Raw genomic sequence first — 21,975 nt, 5'->3', positions numbered from 1 at the left:
AAATACGAAGTGTGGCTATTAAATAACGAGACTGATGCTGCTATAGAAAAATTATGCATGCGCCAAATCTTAAAGCGCAACAGCTGTGTAGAGTAAAGCCTTCTCTTTCGATTGCAGCGTCTCACGTGTTTTTGTAAAGAAATCTGTCTGACCGGAACCGTCCGTTTGTGTAAGAGGTGTTAGTTTCGTTTTGCCGAAAACATGATACTACACATGTAGTAGAGCAACGAATTGTCGTGAAATTTCACAACATAAACTTGATAAAACCGCTACTGAAACTTTTATCTTTTATTAAAAGAAGTTTATGGCGATGAATGTTGTATCACGTGCGCGAGTTTTTTGAGTGGTTCAAGTGGTTTCCAAGATGGCCGAGAAGACGTCGAAGATGATGAGCGTCCAGGTCGCCTTTCCACGTCTAAAACGGATGAAAATATCGATTTGTAATTAATCAACATTACTACCGTGAGGTGCTTGCTCAACTCTGTGAAAGAGTAAGGAAAAAACGACCCGATTTGTGGAAGAACAAGTCACGGGGTTCTCCATCAAGACAACGCGCCGGCTCACACTGCATTGTCTGGTCAAGACATTTCTAGCCAAGTACAACATCCCAGTTTTAGGCCTGACCTGGCCCCATCCTGACTTTTATCTGTTCCCTAAAATCAAATCTGCATTAAAAGGAACACGTTTTTCAGTCCGTTGTGAAGCTGTGAAAGAAAAAGCGGCACGCGTCATGCAGGAGCTGACAGAAAAAGACTTCCAGCACGGTTTCGAACAATGGTAAATTCGCATGGAGTGTTGTAGGGATAGGGGAGGGGTGTATATTGAAGGTGATAATAACTAAATATATTTAAATTTAAAATAAAATGTTTTACAGCAATAGTCTCGTTATTTAATAGCCACTCCTCGTAGGTCTTCTGGACCATTCCTGGATGGACTGATTTTTATCTTAAAGGTCATTTACTGTGTCCCAACATTGCGCAGATGTCCACAGAGTGGGATGGGAGGCATGACAGATCCTGAGGGCAGGCTACAGGAAGTCGGGCCTAGTAAGCTTCTTCCAGTGTTCTTATCTTCCGTCTTCTCTAAGCGGTATCTTGCAAGTTATTGGTGTGCACTCTTCATAGTCTCTTGTCAGAGGAGGACATGTGAGGGAGGACATTTTATGAGCATCTGGACTGAAGTTTGTTCCAAAATTGGAGCAACCCACTTTTAAGATTTAATGGCGAATTCTGGCAGAAAGTTTAATCTATTCAGATTTTCATTTCTGAAAATTGTTGACGTATATCGTATCCTTCCATTGAGTTTACCAAAAAATTATTTCATTTTAAGCCGTAAATAGAGACATACATTTTCCGTTGTGAGAGCTAGAAATGAACTGATGTTTAATCCATGTTTTAATAATTAATTCCTTTTCGGGAAATACAAATAAGCTTTTAAGTCTTACTGTTTAGTAATGCTAGATTGCGTTTCCCGTTTTGCCGCCATACTATATAATCCATGGAGTTTATATAATGGCTTTGACGTGACTTCCGCTGCTACTGAAGCGCTCCTTTTGGAAATGTTTGCTTCTATTGCAAACTTCTATTGCTTTAGACAACTCTACACAAATGGAGTATCACAAACCCCGCTCCTACCGCACATTCTCTAATCTAGTAGCTGCGCCACAATCGTCATCTTTATGACGTCAACTGTGTTAAGATTAGAAGTGACTTATCTCATTTGGTTGTTATAACCTCTTCTTCTTCAACTCCATTGCCGCTTGTCTTTACCTAGTGATGTCTGTATATATATGTATACGAATCATAAAGATGTAAAGCATGTGTTCTAGAACGACTATATTTACTATGCTTTTAAACCGTACTTATACAAGGGAGCTTTTTTATTAGATGTTACATTCCTTACAACTTGATCTGCTTTTAGACTTAACAAAGTACCAAGAACTAATATATAGTCCAACTAAAGTTCCTATCCATTAGGGCTGAAAGATCTATGTGCTTCCAAAAGGGTCTCAAAGTGAATTCTTTGGTCTATTTTTACTTTATACGGTACTGAAGCAAATACAAGTTTTAAGTGAAAAATTGCCTAACCAAAATTTTGGAATTAGACAAAGAATCAAGCCCACTGGACTAAGAAGCTTTTTCTCAGTAATTTTTTTTTGCTCAATTATGCCCAGCAAAATGTTGGCAGTAATTTATGAAAAAGGAGTGTAGGTACAAAAACTAGCCCCAAGTAAATGTTATAATACATTTTATTTCTAGCATCTTGTCCTTTTAAGTCTGGTTTGGGGATTCCACATGAATCTGACGGTCTAAATATAATCCTCCGGTTACCGTACTTAGTCCTATGTATGGGATTCAGATTTTGGCTAGAATGGATGCCTTAATCCGTCCGTTAAGCAGATCAAGTTTCCAGACTCTGTAACTGTTTAAAATAATCAGAATACCAGTTTATTTAATTTATAAACAGCTGTTAATTTTATATAAAGCTAAGAAGGGAGCGAAAGTTAGAGAAAAAGTTCACATCCGTTTTTCCCCCCTTATTTTTTTTTTTAAAAAAATTAATTTAAAGCAGTATGTGAAGTGAAAGAAAGTTGTAGGTAATTTGTCTGATAAAGTTTTCTGGTTAGAGAGGAGATTTATTTGCCCCATACTGGGAAGATGAAGTACTGGTGGCAACCGGAAACGGGACGAACGATGCAGGACGGTTGAAGCGATTTATCTAGTGAGTGATATGTGTTCGGTCGCTTTTCAAACCCAGTTTTAACTAGAAAATATATTATCCAACCTCCACAGCCCCCGTTGTAAACCTTAAATCTAATCCATATATGCCGGTACTATGTACATCCACCTCGTTTAACCTTGGATACCATCCATTTATGATAAATATATATTCTCTCTCTCTCTCATCCAAAATCTTATTTATCAACTTTTTGGCAGGTGTGATTTAATTAAAACAAGAAAATATAATATGATAAGAAGTTGGCAAGATTTTCCTTAAAATAAATGTTGCTATAAATGTAAATGTCGTTTCCTTCTTGGGGGGAGGGGTTTGGCAATGTAAAGATGCCCAGGATATTCTGAAGGAGATTTCATGACCAACGATTAGATTGGGTGAAAATGGCGCTTTTCTGAAAATTTTTCCTAAATATTACATGCACATTAAGTTATAACTTTTTCTTTTATCAGTTTTTCCAGTTAAGTTTCTTTTTTAGGGCAGTTTTCTTTGGAGAGGTTGGGGGGGGGGTAAGCGTTCCTGCATTGGTACCCTTCAGTGGAGATTACCAACTATTTTAATATTTTTTAAGATTTTGTATGACTGAAATATATTGCCCCATGGTTTAAGGGAACTGTCACTAATAAATGGGTTGTTACGACAATAAGCAGGCTGAGAGCGAACCACGCGGTGTGCGGATCGTATCTACACAGGATCAACAAAAGGTCCTCTCCTCTTTGCGTAGATTGCAATGAGGAGGAGGATTTCAAACATGTAATAATGATATGTCCACGTTATGTGGTAGAAAGGAAACGCATGTTTGACGATATATACAGGTATTTAGATGCACCATTTCGCTACGAAGACATTATATTCTCCACCAACATTTATGTGCTTAAGTCGATAGCAGAGCTAGCAATGAAATATGAATGTATTTAAAAGCGATAGCCGAATTAGTATGAATGGAAGAAAATGCTTAGAGAAGGATTACGTGATTTTAATTTTGGTTAAGCTCGTAGAAGGATGGTAGGAGCACAGAGTGCTGCTCCATCCATTAGCAGTAGTTTATGTAAATAGCGGTATATAGTAGAGGGATGAATGTGTGAAGCGAATGTATTTATAAGTAAGAATGGAGAGTGAGTGATATTCTAGTGATAAGCACCTAGACGATGCTGGCTGTATGGCGGAAGCCAATGCCAAAAAATAAAAATTAAAAAAAAAAAAAATATATTGTAATAAAAACATAAAAGAAAAAAGTAAAAGTAATTGCCTATTTTTTTGTAAAGGCCAGCCTTACATCCAACTGCCAAATTAGGTGTAGCGGACGGAGGCGACTAGCAAACATACTTTACTGTAAATTCCTCATATTAACCATTAAATAAAATCCAAGGGCTAGACTAGTACCGCAATACATCTTAGCTTTGCGGGTCTAGCCTATAACCGCCTAACATACTTTACTATAAATTTCTCATATTAACCATTAAATAAAATCCAAGGGCTAGACTAGTACCGCAATACATCTTAGCTTTGCGGGTCTAGCCTATAACCGCCTAACATACTTTACTATAAATTTCTCATATTAACCATTAAATAAAATCCAAGGGCTAGACTAGTACCGCAATACATCTTAGCTTTGCGGGTCTAGCCTATAACTGCCTAACATACTCGTAGTTTACTATAAATTTCTCATATTAACTATTAAATAAAATCCAAGGGCTAGACTAGTACCGCAATACATCTTAGCTTTGCGGGTCTAGCCTATAACTGCCTAACATACTCGTAGTTTACTATAAATTTCTCATATTAACTATTAAATAAAATCCAAGGGCTACACTATTACCGCAATACATCTTAGCTTTGCGGGTCTAGCCTATAACCGCCTAACATACTTTACTATAAATTTCTCATATTAACCATTAAATAAAATCCAAGGGCTAGACTAGTATCGCAATACATCTTAGCTTTGCGGGTCTAGCCTATAACTGCCTAACATACTCGTAGTTTACTATAAATTTCTCATATTAACTATTAAATAAAATCCAAGGGCTACACTATTACCGCAATACATCTTAGCTTTGCGGGTCTAGCCTATAACCGCCTAACATACTTTACTATAAATTTCTCATATTTACTATTAAATAAAATCCAAGGGCTAGACTAGTACCGCAATACATCTTAGCTTTGTGGGTCTAGTCTCTAACCGACTAGCTATCGTGGCACCGTAAAAGAAATATTTATGTTTTAGAATGTTAGTGAATAATTATTGTAAAAGACAATCATGAGAGTGTTAGTGTGTAATTATGGCCAAAATAGATCTTTGGATCCAATCATTCATGGTACCCTCCATCTCTAGTTAATGAAACCATTCTCCCAGATTCTCTAGGAAAGTCCTGATAGGGACTGTAGTCAGGAAAGCCAGTGTACCTTATCACTGTTCTGAATCAGATTCTGAAGAAGACTCATCCAAATTGAAAGAAACTACCCAGAAACTTGTTATGGTATATTATCCCTCCAATACTAAGCAAGCTCTTTGACTAAGGGTTTTTTTTTGGTAATGTTAATTTTCAGGAGAGGGTTTTTTTTTCTCGTTCTTCAACATTAACATAAATTTTGGTTTGGGGGCAATGATCCAGCTCGAATCTTCGCAGGGAATATTGACTTTAGCCCCATATTAATTTTATTTTAATTAATATGTATAATATTGATGGCAACCATTACTTTTTTTTAAAGGAAAAACATTCAGTTTTTAAGAAAACTCTATTACCATGTCTAAAATGAAAATAAGTTTTCCAATGGCATGTCAACCTTTAAGGGCCCGGCGGGGAGGAAGCATTACATGTTCAGGTTGTCCAGCAAGAGATACGATCTCCTAGGGGAGAATTGCTTTCCCCCCTAGTCCCAGCCATCAATACCACTGGGATCTCCAGAATACCTCTGTCAGCGGGTTTCCAGAATCCCCTGAGGAATTTATCCTTCCCCTTCCCCCCCCAAACAGACCAAGAAGGTAGACTGCTACCCTCCTAAAAAGGATGTTGAGCGTTGACTGTATAAACTACTACGTCACAATGTTGGAAGAAAAAACCTCGGCTTACTTCCGTCTTCAACCTTTACAGCCTATATCTTCCTCTTTCTTCAACAGACCCTGCTGACCACATATGCATTTATATTTACATATAAATATGTAACGTGCCAACAGAGACATATATCCTCTTTTTTAAAAAAAGCTCTGGCATGAACACTCACAGGACTTCCTCTTCCTTCAGACCTCGAGTTGTTTCTCCCAAAAAATTATATTTAGAAAATAACTTTTGATATAAATTCAAAGTTTAGTGAACAGAAACGTGAAAAATCCGTTGTTGAATTGTGAAACTTCCGTTAGTTTTGGTATTTCCTTCCTAACTCGTGGTATTAACAATGGATTTAATCCAAATTTACGAGTATAATCTACAGGAATCAGAACCGTACATTATTTGCAAATAGAACTCTAGAAGGTCCCTTCTCCAAGGAGTGTCATTAATTGAATTTTCCTTAAAATGAGCGTATACAATAAAATAAACATCGTTAGAAAATTCTCAAAACAAAATCTTCCCCTTAAATATCTATAATATATTTTTGTAATTTTTATTTTGAATAATTACGGAAGGAATAATCGTTTTTAGAGCATTCGATGGAGGTAATAGGGGTCGTTTTGAAATGATGTTTCAGAATAATGAGGTAGTTTTACAATCTGGCAATGTTAGTAAGAATTGAATAAAGCAGTCACGGTAGCCGAGCGGTTAGAGGCGAGACCTGTACAGCTAATATGTATTGTGGTAACTGGATTCGATTCCCGGTCTTAGGCCTTGGATTTTATTTAATGGTTAATATGAGAAATTTACAGTAAAGTATGTTTACTAGTCGCCTCCGTCCACGACACCTAATTTGGCAGTTGGACGTAAAGCCTGCCTGAAAAAAATAGGCAATTACTTTACTAAGTAAGAATTGAATATTTTTTAAAAATACTGAATTTGAAAAAAGTTAAGAATCTCAATCATTAAAATAAGAAGTATAGTGTGTTCAAAATATTTTTTCCCCCAGATTTGTAACCATTTTTCATAATTCCACGTTTAAATATTAATGTCAAATGTGTTCTTGTTGATTTCATAAAAATTTCATAAAATAAATTGCTCTAAAAAAAGGTCTTGAGAGTATTTACATTGTGTTTTTAGATTCTAGATTCTTAATAATTTTTTGAAAAAGAAATAGCCAGAAAACAAAACTAGTAAGAAAAGATTAAGTAAATAAATAAATATTCTGTAAGAAATAATAAAAATATAACCTTACTTTACTGAGAATGAATTACCTTCCCTGAAAATTAGATATAAAGGAACATTCTACGTAGAAATAGAGAAAAAATAGCGCCACACCAAGTCTGTTCTACGAACTAAAATGTTTGTGTCAGTGCATTTCTATTACTACTTCAGGGGATATTTAATTGAATTAAATAAGTTAAGTTGGTCACATTGCTTTTAAAACTCCTTGATGTGCTCAGTTTGCTGGCGGCCATATTTATTTCTCGTTAAGTTTTTTTCACCTTCTAGTTTCTTTGATTTTTTATTAATGTTTACTAGTTTTTTTAAAGTGAAACATCTTGATAATAATTATCTTCAAGTTATTTTCTGTGTGTTTTATAAAGTTTTATTGCATAAATGTTGTGATTTATTGCTAAAATTAGTGAAATAAGTTTTGCCTTGTTCTACACAAGTCATGGATGATAAAAAGGTAGGATTTCATTGAGATTACGAATGTTAATTATAAAGTTTACATTGAAATGTTCAGTATGAATAGTTTAATGAACGGCTAACATATGAGTAAATTAATTAATTTTTACTTCGATTGAAGGCTACTTAGATTTATATGTAAAAAATATGAATCGTTTCATGGTTTTTTTAAGTGAATGAAATTGCATAAATTTTTGATTCGATAATATTCGTTATTTCTTTAGTTTATGTTCATATTCAATTCTTTAGATTGATTCATAATTTTTGAAATCAAATTTTGACTTTAAAATTCTTTAAAACTCTGAAGAGATGTTTAGGTTAATATTGTTACCGCTAGGAGCGCTAGTGAATTTCCATGGGTTTTAATTCTTATATTTTTTTCGGTTTTTCTTACTCTTACATTTTATAATAGGATGTATTGCAATCCGGAGAGTTTTGATTTTTATAAAGGAATCTTTCTCTTACTATGAAGAACTAAGTTCAAGTTATAGTCTACATATATTTTATTCAAACCTTGACTTTAAAATCGTATTTAACTTTAACTCCCGTTATTTAGTTTTTAGAACTGTATTTAACATTAAATTTATTTTCTAGAGAACTGGCCGAAAATGTATTAAATATATAATATATTTCGTTCAAAACTTATTCGTTGAATTATTTTAGAACGCTTTGGGTTTGGTACTTTCTGGTACTTGAGTTTGGGCTTTTAAAGTTTATTCTAGTGTATTAAACCTCCCCATTGGCAGATTGGAATGACCACTTCCAGAAGCCTTCCTCCTCCAACAGAGAATCGTCTTGACTCTAAATGAATGGTAGGTACTCTTCCTATTGGCTGATTTCTAACCCCCCCCCCCATGTTTTTGACGATTTTTCGAAGGGTAAGATAAGATAATAGATGGGACGGGACCTAGGCCCCACGGCACCGCAGCCACAAAAGACTTATTGTGCCAGCCCCTTCTTAGTTGTAGTAAGCGAACCCTCCCCTCCTAAAGAGGTTGAGGACTTTCCCTACTAGTTCTTTTTGCGCTACTATCTCCTTCGGCCTCAGCGTTCCAAAGGTTTCATAGCGCAATCGAACAACAGGTGATGAGAGGCCGTTTCCTCCTCTTCCTGACATAATCTGCACGTTCCGAGCTAATAAGCTTCACCTTGTGCAGATGCTTCCTGAACCTACCATGCCCCGTGTGAATAGGCCTGTAATGAGAGTAATCTGATTTCTACCCAAGCACAGGGTCTCTTTGGTTCCTTGCTTACACAGCTAAGGCTTCATGGTCTTGCTGTGTTTAACCCCAGGACACATCACCCAGTTCTTTTCGTGCTCTCTCTCTCTCCAGATCCAGTCTCTGAGAGCCGCACGAACCCTGGTGATCCCCAGGACAGTCTTCGGACCGGTGAAAGGAGTGTTAGCTCCATTTCTGGCCAGATGATCAGCTTTTTCATTCCCTTCAATACCCACATGACCCGGCCCCAATTCCAACCGAACTTTGTTGTGCCGTGCTAGTAGTTCTAGGGCCTTCCTGCATTCCCAAACCAGGGAAGAGGTCATTCTGGAAGGATACGAAAGCCTACAGTGCAGCCTGGCTGTCCGAAAAGTTGCAAATCTCCCTATTTCTAGGTTCCATCCGCAGGTTTTCCTCAGCACATATTTTAAAAAGCAAAAACCTTGGCCTGGAGATACTGTGGCGTATCTCTCAAGAGATCTCTCTATGAGTAGCTCGGGTTTAACCCCATACACTCCAGACCCAGTCCCATAATCCATCTTGGAGTCATCGGTAAACCAAATGCCCCCCATCCGATACTGGTCCATCCAGTTCACCCTCCATTCAGTCCTCGGTTTAATACACACCTGAAATGGAGTCTCGAGCCTGTATTTAGGACAGATACTGTCCCCTGCCATCTCAATAACCGGCCCAGGGTCGACCTTATCTGAAATACTCATATGGCCAATGAAGGAGCTGATACGCCTCCATTGCACGCCATTCTGTACGCACTGGCCCTTGCCTCCGCCTGAATAACAAATGAAGCGGAGCCAACCCCAGTAGTTCCTTCAGCGCCAGGGTATATACAAAGAGTTAATTTGTAAAAAATCATTATCACAGAAGAGGTAATAGAATAATCATAATAACATGTAAAAAAAAAACGAGAAGCCTGACGTAATTTGTGAGATACTGAACCATTCCTGGGTAAGATGGGGGGGATTGATGCTAACTGATATCCAACAAACCCATCCTTATGCATGAGTATGTATGTATATATACTTTACTGGAAGGACCTTACCGCTTTTTGTCCACTCATATTTCTATCCAAATGGTAATTGGATTTACCAGAGAAACAACAATAGAATAGAGTCGGGTTATATTTCCCTGGATAGATAACAGAATATATGGAGATGATGTGTTTATATAAACCCCTGAGTGAAATCCGGGATACTACCGGTTGGAGAGGGGAGTGAGGTGACCGAGTGGGCGGTTTGGAGAAGGCACTGCTTCTAATTAAATCTTCAAATTAATAACTAGAAGGCTGTGACTAAAACAAACATCCGTACATACCCACAGGTACTACGGCAATGTTTATCCTAACATGTGGGGATACTAAGGACAACATGTCCTTAAAAAAAAAGGAAAAAGAAATAAAAAAAATGGTACTTTCGCCATTTCCTTTTACGTATTCCTGTTCTCAAATTTTCTCATCCCGAACATTTGAATCATACCTAATTTATTGTCAACATTATCCAGTTTCCAATTTGAGTATTTAAGTAATGCCGAAGCAAAGAAGTTTCTTTAGAAAAATGGATTAACTCAATAACTAGTGTGCTCATTGCCACGCCGGATATCCCAGATTCGAAACCAGTGGCTAGTCCTTAGATTTTCTGTTCCTAGAAGCTTCTTACAGCTGACTGTCCGATGATGGTCAGAACTGAGAAAAATTCTCCGGCTCCCTCAGATGTTGGGCGAGCCTTAAGGTAAACATTATACGAGATCTGTAAATTAAGTAATGAGACTGATTTTTCTTTAAATTTTTTCGATTCGAAAAGAATTACAATTCTATATTGTCACCTTCAAAATAACTTCCTTCTGAAGCCACACAGCGCTGGAGACGTTTCTTCCACTCTTCATAGCAGTGCTCGAACTCTGATACTGGAATAGCCTTCAGCTGGTCGTTTACAGCCGTTTGAATGCTTTCGACTGTCCCAAAATGAGTTCCCTTCAGGTGATTTTTGCTGTGTGACAAGGAGCATTATCGTGATGCAACACCCACTTGTTCTTGATGAATTTCAATAAACGAGTTTTTGGCCAATAAAAACATTCCTCCTCAGCCTCCTTATTCGCCTGACTTGTGACTTTTTTCTTTTCCCGAACTTGAAAAATCACCTCAAGGGAACTCATTTTGGGACAGTCAAAAAACATTCAAACGGCTGTAACCGACCAGCTGAAGGCTATTCCAGTGTCGGAGTTCGAACACTGTTATGAGGAGTGGAAGAAACGTCTCCAGCGCTGTGTGGCTTTAGAAGGAAGTTATTTTGAAGGTGACAATATAGAATTGTAATTGTTTGTAAAACTGTACACTGTATGGTGCACAGAGGAAACAGGAAGTGGTCACTCAATTACAACTCAGTTCTAGTTTATAGTATTTGGCCACAGTATTTATTTAAATTCAAAATGACAAAAACAAATTATTAACAAATAAACAAAATTAAATTATTCCCAATAATTCTTCCCGTACTTATTACCTAAAAAGACCCACTTGAATATTATCATAAAAATTATATATCTAAAGTTGACTCTAACACATCACAAATAAGTGCCTCTGAGCACATCAATAAGTGACATATCCACACATTCAAAACACCAATGCAGTCCCCGCAACCGCTGAGTCGACCAGCTCTGGGGCTCGACAAACACCGCGATTAAAGTTTATTACTGGGCTACAATAACTCACCACAGGACCAGCCATGGCCGATGTTCACCTTCAGCAACATAATGTCTTCTTTCCTCCGAAAAACAACTGGCCCCGTGGCCAGCCAGTAGCAGTTCTCACCACCATAGTCTGCAAACACGTCTAGTCCCCACTGACCCTTACATACACAAAATTTAACCTATGTCAGGGAAGCCTGTACCCAGGAATATGACGAATTTTTCAAGGAAAGGGAACAGACAACCGATTGAGTAAAGAGGTTACCTATCCTGTAATTCCCTGAAGTGCCCCCCACCATAAATCGTAATTTCGTGGTTAAAGGTTTCAGATCAATGAGTTCGCAACGATGGTTTATCGTTTACAGAGAATCGTTGGAATCATTTTTGAGAATTTAAAAAAAAAATTGGAATAATCCTTTAATCACATTTTGAAATACCTACCAAAAGTTGAAAACTTCCGCCATTTCTTGGTTTTGAGATATGCTCACCATAAAAAACCCACCCAAAATCAGCAAACTCAAAATCGGTACTTTCTAAAATGATATTATTTATAATAAATAGCGCTACGGGCGTTGGAGACCCTTGGCTTCCTCGACAATCTCCTTCCACACCTCTCTGTCTTTACTCGCCTTAACTCGCCATCTTCTAATACCTAGTCTGCGGACATCCTTCTCCACATCCTCCAACCATCTCATTTTAGGCCTGCCCCTCAATCTTCTACAACCTGGATGACCATCCATTGCTTTCTTGGGCATTCTCTCTTTTCCCATTCTTTCCATCTCAGTCTCACTGGCTTTTACCATTCCCTCTCTAAAATGATATACCTACTCAAAATGAGCCTACCATCAACTCTCCTTTAAGTACCCTTAGTGTTTGTTTTCTTACTTCTCTCTCTCTCTAGAAAAAGGTGAAAATGAAATAAGTAGGAGTTTGGTAACTTTAAATGAAATCTAGGAACTGTTTTCCGAAATAATTGAGGAAAAGTAAAGAAGTATTTTTTTTTTATTATTAAAGAGATCATCTAGAAATGAAGTCAGTACTTCAGGTGAAGAGTACTTGAAGATGTTTTTATCTACGACGACTAAGTGAATACCATAAATAGAGATGGAAGTTGTTTAGTTTTAGGAGCATGAGACTAATTGAATAAACTTCTTCCTTCCGGACTATTTTGTAGACACTGGTCTTCCTCTATCTGGCGGAGGGTCAGCTCTATCTAATTTGGGGTGGGGGCCTAGAGAGAGGGAAGATTATTGGGTGGAGGATATCTGCCAGCATCCAGAGGATATCCTCCATTCATCGTTGCTAATGGCAACCTGACGGCAGATTGTAATGTTATATCTATCTCCTCTTTAACTGTGACTCTTCACCAGCCCAGTCCAGCTTGTCCAGTCTCCATTTCAGTCTTGTTGACTTTGTGTTATCGCGTTTCCATCCCTACTAACTCTCCTTTTATTTCCATCTACTTTAGTTCTTTTGGTCCTCAAATCATTAACCCTACCTTGGGGACTTTATCATTTATTTTTTATTTTTCAAGCTATTGAAGTATTAGTTTTATTTTTTAGTATCATCTCTTACTTCTAATTAGAAGAAATATTGCAATAATGCCAAATTTACAAAGTTGACGTGCTCTTTCTTAATTATTACTTTATACGTATGTAAATTAATGGCGAATTCAGTTTAATTTTCTTTATTAGTGTACTACGATATGGAGAAGTTTATTATAATGTGTAGTATTGGAATGGAGCAGAACATTTCCACAAGATGGCGCGTGTTTACAACGTCTGAGGAAATTGAAATTAGGCCATTTAGTAGTTTGGGATAGGTTAAACAGGCCCAGTACGGCTGGAGCCTAGGTAGAGCCTAGTGTTGTGTGCGGATATTTGATAGCTCTGGGGGTGTGGCGTGTGGTGGTGGAGGTGGAGGAGGAGGTGGCATTTACAGTCTTCCGCAACTCTCTGATTCCCCTGAGGAAATGTAACAGTTCTACCAACTGTAGACAGTTGAGTTAGTTGTTGGTTAGTGAAACTAGTTGTCGGCCTTTGTTATGTGTCTAGGTGTGGACTGGTTTAGATAGGTGTTCATGTCCTAAAGGACTCCTGGGAGACCACTCCATTCCACCTGCCAACTAGCCCCGGGTTATTGGCTAGTTCCTGGCCGAACAAATATATTCTCCATATTCATTCTAGTAAATCCCATATTGCGTAGTTTCCCTCACATAATCCTTCAAGGTAGACTTCAAGTTGCCTAGATGCCATACTCTCCCAAAAATAGGCACCTGCCTGTTGGATTCTTGGCTTTCTAGCTTCACCAAAATTCACCAAATCATCCTTCAAATTGAAAATACAGTACAACCTCGATTAACCGGGCTGAGCTCCGGCTATACCCACCCCGGATAACTGAAATCCCGGTTAAACCGGAATACACAATTTTACATAGTACATTTGTACGTTTTAGCACCAGTTTTCTTAACGGATTCCATTGCGTAAGTGAAATAAAAATTCGTAACGATAGATGTTTTCTGTAGGACGAACTGATTAACTCTGAAGACTAGCTTGAGATTAGGCTACTCTCTGGGAAGATTAAAATAATGCCGGTAATTATCCACTAAGAATATTACATATAACCGTGAAGTTGGAGAAAATCAACCATTTACGACACGTAAATCCCATGGACTTTTGTAAGACCGTGGTAAATCCCAAGAAATTCAGTACTAATTGCACCATATTTTGGGTTTTTACTTACATTCATACATAATGACCCTTCAAGAAAATCAGGTATAAAAGAGTTGCTGCCACGCCTACAATTATATTACATCGGAAGGCAAAACATTTTCGTATATCGCCACCGAAAATTAACTTCTGTTTTTGGCGCCGATCTGAGGTGCCCTTATGATGACTCAACATGATCCCGGTTAATCCGAATCCCCGGTTAACAGAGGGCCGGTTAATCGAGGTTGTACTGTAATAATATATTTCTCGTAGACCGAGATTCTACAAAAAAAATTTTTTTTTATAATTAGTGCCCGAAACTTTTTTCAGTGCAATATCCGTTTCCGGAGAGTATTCTTTCCTTGTGTAGACATTTCCCATCACTGGACAGTGTTGCCTATTAGCCAGCACTTTCCAGGGAGCCTCACTAGGAAGAGGAAGTGAACAAACTTTTAAGTAAGGGACCTCAATTTCTTTCTTATCGTTTCCGGTGAAAAAGCGATTGCAATACAGCCACTTCCGTTACGAGGAATGAAATAAAATAGAAACATTTAAATATGAGAAGAAAATAGTTTTTATCTGTATTGTACAGATTACAGAGTAGATTAAAGAATGTTGCGAGTGGGAGAGGAAGTTTATGCAGCCAAGAGAGGAGGAAGAGGAGGAGACTATTATTACACTCGAACGATTGCACACGTATTTACATATTTAATCGATACCTAACCCCTACATGATTCTATATTCGATTATGTACATAATGTTGTGACGTTGCAGTACAGTGCGTACGTGCATGGGCTCGTATACTCGTATGTGTTATAGCTTACATCCGGTTTAATAATTCCGTTTATACAATTATGACTGGCTTTATTACTATTACGGTCGGAGGGTTTGTATGACTAATTTGATTGGCAAAGTTTAGGTCTCTAATTTGTACTAAATAGGTTTCTGTACAAACATAAACCTACATACATACATACATATGTTGGCATGTTCATTAATAATCGTACAAATTGAACATATATGCATGTAGAGCTTTCTTGCCAATCTTGTATTTATTATTTTAATGCATGACAAGTTGGGAGATCAACAAGTGGTATTGGGCGGAAAATTTATCATATTTGGGTTTAAGATGAGCCACACAGTTTTTCGAGTACAGGAAGTGCCGATTTTTTGACGTGAATACGTCTTTAAATTTGCTACCATATGGAGACAATCCAAAAAAAAACCTAATGATAACAAAATCGGGGGACACAGTTTGGCATTATAGTTTCGAATCTGTCGTCTACATCCAAAATTAAATTAGACCACTGGATAGCTGAAAGGATCAAAGAATTCATTACGATAAGCGAGGACTGTGACGCATCGCGCGCGGTGGAGGGGGAAGCGCCGCAATTTTGAGATCATTTTGCTGTGTATCGAGATTTGCAATTAGTATAACTTTTGACTCAGAGAGAAGCTACGATGTTCGTTTAAGTTTTAATCGTCAGCTGTCGTCACAATCTATCGATTGTATATAAAACATTAGTGTAAAATGGTGACAGTGAATATAATAAGGTGTTAGAATAAACAAAAATATTATCAAAAATGTATAAGATGTCGGCCTATAAGCGTCGAAAAGGCAAAACCAAATACGGTTGGAAAGGGCTTCTCAAGAACAATCGAATGGTAATAATAAAACACCATATGACCGAGTCAAGTTGTGCCGGGAACGTAAAAGAATGAATGCGGCCGAGCGGTGTCAGTACATCTGCAGTGGATGATGAAATCGCTTCTACATCGACAACGGACTGTATAGGCATAGATTGTGTTCGATCGTCGATTATGAAGACACATTGGGCAGCAGCTAGTGCACGTTTCACTACGACGTTTGTCAACAATCCATTCGGACATAATTGTGATGTGTGTGATCGTCTATGGTTTCTGCGCTCATTGAAGCTATCAAAAGAAAAACACTTACCGCTGCTTAATAATATATTATTATTATATTATAAAAAATATAACCCGTTACGTAAACGTATTCACATACAACACACGGCCGTGTCCATGACACAGCCACAGTTTTATTTTTTTTTTAAACTATCGAAGGATAGTTGATTATTTGATGCTACTTACAAAAGTTACCCCTATAAAAATGATCTCTTGAAGCTGCGAGTAAAGTTGGTGATAAAATAATTAAAGAATAGAGAATAGAGATTGGGTAAACAAACGAGTGGTCAACAAAATCAATAGTCAGAGCCCAAAAATCAGCAGTACAAACGATTGTGAACCCAATTTTCCAAACTTAAACCAATTAACTTAGTTAGCGATGTGATAACAAAGTTGCAATATTTACAAGAATGATAATGCTCTAAAAACCGAGATGTACGTATGTAGTTTACCTAGCGAATGTTTGAAGGCTGAATTTGCCTGAAAAGGTAACAACAATAGTACCATCAGCACTCTTAACATGAAAACCGCTGAATCAGTTCTCACTGGAATTGAGAGTACCAGACCGAGGAAAAGAGTGTACGAGAAATGAGGGAATTATAAGGCTGATGAGTTCCGGTTGGCTGCAATGTTACCCACTCTTGTAGAAGAAGTAGAGCCAAGTAGGTTAGTGGATGGTGTAGATAGGGAGTGGCGGTGTGAAAGAGAGAGAGAGAGAGAGAGAAAGAGAATGTGCAAACACACTTCATAAGATGGCCACCAAACCAACAAACCTCCTCCTCCACCTACACTACAAGAGCTCGTAAACAAGAGAAAATGGTTTTGGAAAACCTTTACCTATTTCCCTCACATCCACTCTTCTTGCTATATTTACTTCCACACACACACACCCCCTCCCACCCAGTGAAAAAACCATTTTCTATCAACGTCTATATACAATTTCCCCATTTCGCTCGTAATAACCGGAAGTATAGCAAAATGTTTCCAAATTTTCGAACAGAATTTTGTCGGGAGAGGAGGGAACGGAAATTGGGTCGTCCACTAAACGTGAAAAGTATAGGGCAACTCTTCCACAACTTTAGAACATATTAAGTACATTTTTGAAATCAACCACTCTAGTACGTACAAACTGTCGGAAGACCAAAGACACCAACCAACCTTTAAGCAATGTAAAGGATATTGTAACCGAAAAATGGGCGATAGGTGGAGGTTGAATTTTTGTGGTTTTCAAATTCGTTCAAATTTCAATCGTTTATATCTCTCTTCCTATTATTCAAATTTTAATGAATTCTTCACCGAATTGTAGAGAAATCTTTGCTCTATAAGTGGTATAAATCGCGATGTTTTAGTGATAATAATGAGATATGGAAGGTTAAATTTTGGAGGTTTTGTATTTCGTTAAAATTTAAAACGTAAACATCTCGGTTCCTACTGTTCAAATTTTAATGAATTCTTCACCGAATTGTAGAGAAATCTTTGCTCTATAAGTGGTATAAAAAGCGATGTTTTAATGATAATAGTTACTGAGATATAGAAGATTAAAGTTTGTAGGTTTTCAAATACGTTCAAATTTCAAACCTTTACATCTCCTTTCGTATTCATTAGATTTCAATGAATTCTTTACCAAATTGTAGAGAAATATTTGCTCTATAAGTGGTATAAAAAGCGATGTTTTAATGATAATAGTTACTGAGATATAGAAGATTAAAGTTTGTAGGTTTTCAAATACGTTCAAATTTCAAACCTTTACATCTCCTTTCGTATTCATTAGATTTCAATGAATTCTTTACCAAATTGTAGAGAAATCTTTGCTCTATATCTAGTATAAATAGCAATGTTTTAGTTAAAATAGTTATTGAGATATAGATTGAAGAGGAAGGTATCCCTCCCTTTCCCCTAGCCGGACACAATGTTACCAACTTTCATAAATGTAAGCCCTGAAGATGGTCTATTCCGTAGGTCGAAAGCTCCCCGCAATAATTTAAATTAAAAAAAAGTTATGCCTCAAATTGATTATTTTTAATTATTTCAAAATAAATAAAACTTGTTTATTACACGTTATGGGCCAGCTAATCGTACGTCCAAGAAATGCATCTCTAATATATCCGCAATAGATTAATGGTGTGTCCAAAGAAAAGGACGTAGACTGTAGAAAGATTGTTGACCAGAAGGAAGTAACTATATCTATAAATTTTGCATGAATGACCAAAGCAAATGAATGATACAAAATGTTTGCCAGCCAGCTGGCTTGAAGTTAGAAATGATCTCGCACAGAAAGTCAATTTCAAAAGATTTAAAATTAGACATTTTTCTCCCCCCCCCCCCTCCCACAAAAAAAAATTAGTAATATTGTTGGCAGGAAGACAGAGCACCTTAATATGTCTTATTTAAAGTACTTTACAGGGAGATATATGAGATCAGTTGGCAGTAATGAGCTGTATCCATAGTCCTATAAATCTGATTTTGTATCATTTCCTGTTTTACGCGTAATATTACTATTACAGGAAATAGTGTATATATCGTATATTAATTCTTTTTAACCAATAAATGGTTAACGGCTTGTAATTTCAACTTCCTCTAACAACAGCCACAGGAAATAATATTTATTAAGGATTTATTTTTAAAATTATCCTGAGGGTGATCATCAAAAACTGCAAGAAAAAGCGTAACGTTGAAAAACACCCAACTTTGACCATTTTTTCCTCTTTTTCTATAAAAGATAAAATTCCCAAATTTTCTTTATAATGTAGGGCAAACCCTGCTTTATAACTGTAATTTTTTTTGTAACAACAAAGATTAAATAGATTTGGAGAAAACGGGCAAAAACGGCATTTTCAGAAAATGTTCTTGTTCTTACCTTTTTTGTAAACAACGTAGCGCCTAAACGCGTGAACCGATTTTCATGAATGAGGTGTCATTCGATTCAGAATTTCATGTAGGATGTGCCTTTTGGGGGTCTCGACGCTGTACATCAAATGGGAGAGGAGTTAGCCCCTTTTATGTAAGGCTTATTTTCTTAAAACTGTATTTCCTTGAATATTCCAGTGGTAATGTACATTTGCACATATACAATCCATTTGATCTGGGTTTTTGCAAAAAAATTACAGTTATAAAGGAGGATCTGGCCCTATATTATAAAAAGAAAATTAAAGGCGCCACGGTAGCCGAGCGGGTTATGAGGTGAGTCCTACAAAGCTAATACGTATGTATTGTGGTACTGGGTTCGATTCTCCGGTCTTGGTCTTAATGGTTTATATGAGAAATTTATAGTAAAGTATGTTAGGCGGTTATACGCTAGACCCTCAAAGCTAAGATGTATTGCGGTACTAGTCTAGCCCTTGGATTTTATTTAATGGTTAATATGAGAAATTTATAGTAAAGTATGTTTGGCGATTAAAGGCTAGACCCGCAAAGCTAAGATGTATTGCGGTACTAGTCTAGGCCCTCGGATTTTATTTAATGGTTAATATGAGAAATTTATAGTAAAGTATGTTTGGCGATTAAAGGCTAGACCCTCAAAGCTAAGATGTATTGCGGTACTAGTCTAGCTCTTGGATTTTATTTAATGGTTAATATGAGAAATTTATAGTAAAGTATGTTAGGCGGTTATAGGCTAGACCCACAAAGCAAAGATGTATTGCGGTACTAGTCTAGCCCTTGGATTTTATTTAATAGTTAATATGAGAAATTTATAGTAAAGTATGTTAGGAAGTTATAGGCTAGACCCGCAAAGCTAAGATGTATTGCGGTACTAGTCTAGTCCTTGGATTTTATTTAATGGTTAATATGAGAAATTTATAGTAAAGTATGTTAGGCGGTTATAGGCTAGACCCACAAAGCTAAGATGTATTGCGGTACTAGTCTAGGCCCTTGGATTTTATTTAATGGTTAACATGTGAAATTTACAGTAAAGTATATTTGCTATTCGCCTCCGTCCATGACACCTAGTAAATGGTAGTTGAGGACGTTAAGCCTCGCCTGAAAAAAAAAATAGGCGATTACTTTACTTATAAAGAAAATTAGGGAATTTTATCTTTTATAGAGAAAAGAGAAAAACAATTGTCAAAGTTGGGGTGTTTTTGAACGTTACACTTTTTCGTACCCTTTTTTGTCGGTCATCCCTTATACAACTGTTCCTTCCGGACAGTTTTTTTGTAATATACATTATACTTATTGATACTTTAAAGGAAACTGATCTCACATTGCTCCCCTTGCTTTAAGAAGGAATTTCCGGAAACATGTTTTAATTAATAGTTTTGTAGTTCTACATGTTTGTAATGAGGAGGACACATTTTTAAAAGAACCCTCATTAATACCCGAAAAACGAATGATCCTTTTTAAATTGTCCTTTATTCCAATTTATCTATTTCTACGTAATATTTTTCCCTAGTCCAGGGGTCGGCAACCTATTTCAAGTAGAGTGCCATTTCTCCTTAAATAACTTTAATAAATCTTACCAAGAGCCGCAAGGATGATAGTGTAAAGAACTCTGTAGATCAATTTGTATTCACAAATTATTATTTTATGATATTCAATAACATTTAAATGTTTTATACATTTATTTTCATATATTGCAAAGTAAATAAACAAATAAATAATAACTAAACCTGTGTTTGAATGAAAATGCCGGCAGTCCTATATATTTCGTACTGTATTTTAATATAATTCTATTCAATTTCTAACCTATGTTAGGCTGAAGAGCCATAACATTTGGATAAATGAGCCGCATGCGGCTCGCGAGCTGCGGTTTGCCGACCCCTGACCTAGGGTATCAAGAAAATAATTTGTCAGTTTGTCATTGCGTTATTTGTTACCAAACAAGAAAAATTCATTGTAATCAACACCATCATCATCTCTGGGGCAAGGCGGAGTATTTTATAGTTCCAATAAAATTCTTGGGCAATTCAACGAAAAAAAATAATAAAAATATTTCCTCCCAAACGCTTCCGGCTTTCTTACACTTTAGATACTCACTACAAACTACCCGCAAAACGTTCTCTACCGCTAATGTTATTATTATTATTGGTCCAGCCATATTTGTTTACATTTGCCTAATTAACCCAGTTAAATTCATTCATTAATCCACCCACCCCCTTCCGCCCGTAGCTAGAAATCCTTTGATTAATATGTTAAGCCAAAATGTAATTGTAAATTCATTAACATGGATGCGATGAATATTCAACATGGCCGTTAGTATGACGAGATCGTGTGGCTAGCTGGGGAGATAATGGAAACAGTGATGACGTCATTTAATGTCCGCCATTACATCTTTTGTTGTTCAATTTTCAACTGTCAGAATAATTGTTTGTGTAGGTAAATATATATATATTTTTTTTTCTTTACATTCATTATACTCTACTTATTGGTAATTGTGCAGATTTCCTGTTTTATAGTTTTTTCACCGGAAATAGCGGTTTTGGGTTCCATAACTTCGATTTTTTTTTAAAAAAAAATATATACCCGTTTCCGGTTTCCTGCAGCTGCTATAATACATATCAGATGGCCCAAAATTGATCCGCAGTTCTATGATATCATTGAAGTTTTTTTTTTTTATCCATCATAGCGTGCGTGTTTATTACATCATTGTTCCGGTTTCGAGTTTTCATTCATCTTCAGAGGTATATTAATTAGTTCAGTCTAGAGATTTCGATTTCTGTTTCCGTTTTGCACGACACGCACTGTCTGTAGGTGAACTTGTTACAAGCTCTGCATTACTTGTCCTTTACCTCATTTCTGGACATTTTTTTTCCACCTGGATCACTCACTTATTTCCTGTTCAGGTGAATGCAATGCGGTTAGATAATTCCTCAACCACAGTTGCACTTCAGGGATTCTAATATTAAGACTTTTCTCTGTATGTTATCGAGATATTTTGCGTGACGCTTAAGGGTATATACTTCTTTTAGTCTGGTTTAAAAGTATATAAAAGTCTGGTTTAAAAGTGAAGGCTACCAC

General features: G+C 36.8%; 1 protein-coding gene across 14 annotated transcripts in view; it reads left to right on the top strand.

The window, feature by feature from the left end:
* Positions 1–21,975, top strand: part of LOC141447722 (uncharacterized) — a 610,137-nt gene that overhangs the window by 429,620 nt on the left and 158,542 nt on the right. Inside the window, exon 1 of one of the 14 annotated variants that reach the window (XM_074115496.1) lies at positions 7,241–7,473. The exons of the other annotated variants lie outside the window; for them this stretch is intronic. The gene's annotated coding sequence lies outside the window, so the exon portion shown is untranslated. Of the gene's footprint in view, positions 1–7,240; positions 7,474–21,975 lie in introns of those variants that run through there. 14 annotated transcript variants of the gene reach the window in all.

This window comes from Rhodnius prolixus, unplaced genomic scaffold (assembly GCF_049639745.1).
Source record: "Rhodnius prolixus isolate KJV_2025 unplaced genomic scaffold, Rpr scaffold_13, whole genome shotgun sequence".
Taxonomy (NCBI): Eukaryota; Metazoa; Arthropoda; class Insecta; order Hemiptera; family Reduviidae; genus Rhodnius; species Rhodnius prolixus.
The sequence above is the reverse complement of the archived record's forward strand: the minus strand, read 5'-3'. Positions and strand labels throughout refer to the sequence as shown.